This window comes from Chinchilla lanigera, unplaced genomic scaffold (assembly GCF_000276665.1).
Source record: "Chinchilla lanigera isolate Chin_1 unplaced genomic scaffold, ChiLan1.0 scaffold00021, whole genome shotgun sequence".
Lineage (NCBI taxonomy): Eukaryota > Metazoa > Chordata > Mammalia > Rodentia > Chinchillidae > Chinchilla > Chinchilla lanigera.
In genome coordinates this window covers 23,475,920-23,477,258 of record NW_004955422.1, presented here as the reverse complement: position 1 = coordinate 23,477,258, position 1,339 = coordinate 23,475,920, and positions in this window count along the sequence as shown.

Genomic DNA, 1,339 nt, shown 5'->3' with positions numbered 1-1,339 from the left:
TACTAGAGACCAAAAAATCTGGCTGAGGGCCTAGATCCCATGGCAACGTTCTGCACGAGTCCAGCTGGAGGCCTAGAGGCCACCACAATGTCTCATGCAAGTCTGCATCAAGGATCTGCACCTGGAAGGCTGGAAGGCCAGTGGTGGAAATGAAAAGTCTGAGCCAGCAGGATGAAGGATCTGTGCCACCAGGCCGAAAGATCTGCACCGGAGCCAGGAAGCAATGCTCAAGGTAAGGACTAGAGCTCCCTGTAATAGAAGTGCAGCCATCCTCAGTGACAGCTAGGACCTGAGCTCCTACAATGAGAACAGCTGAATTGGTACCAGGAAAACCAGTGTGACAAGCTTCTCCAGGAGGATCAACAGCACACCACCTTCCCCTCCAGTTCTCCTTTTACACTGTTGGCAACAATGCTCAGGTGGGCTTTATATTCCCAGAACCACACTGATTCACTTCAGCTGGGTGTTACAAGTTGACCGTTCGCTAATCCACCGTAGCACCCATACAGATGATCCTAGTACCCTGCCAAGTGCTGCTTACAATCATGGGTTCCTTCCTAGATTTCTACAACCTTGTGCTGCTTGGGCTCTCTACTTGCTTTCTCTTTATTTACTGGTATTAGGGATTGAATCCAGGATCTTCACACTGACCTGCATCCTCAGCCCTTTTTAAATTTTGGAGACAGGGTCTCGCCAAGTGGCTAAGGCTGAGCTCCAACTACAGATCTTACTGCCTCAGCCTCCCAGAGTGCTGGGGTTGCAGGCATGCACCACCACGCCCGGCTCCCTGCATCCATTGCTGAGCCCCCCCAAAAAACTATTTCTTCACAACAGCCCTTTTAAACACAAATCTGCTCATGCTTAAGCCTAGTTCCGTCTGCTAGAATAAGGACGAACGAAAAGCTGGAATGCCCAACTCTTGGCATTCCTGTTACCCCCGCTCCTGAGCTCGCGGGCTGCGCTTTCTCTTTTTCTCTCGGTCCTTTCCGAGCTTCGCGAGTCGGTCGGGTCCGGCTTCGTGGGCGAGCACAGAACCCACAGGAACACATGGCGCCGGGCACACAGCGCTCAAAGTGTGGGTGGCCGACCGCAGCCCGACAGGGTCCGGCCTCACAGCCAGGACCGCGCACAGCCGAGACCACGCGCAGCACGGACCACGCGACTACAGCTAGGGGCACTGGCTCCGCCCTGGCCCCGCCCTCCCGGTGCGCCGTAGGGGAGGGACACGAGACCGCGTGACGCAACAGCCGCCTGCAGGTGATTGGACATCCCGGCGCACCAGCCCGGAAAGGGGAGTGTTCGCGCGCTATGATTGGCCCTGGCGCGGTGGGGGCGGGGC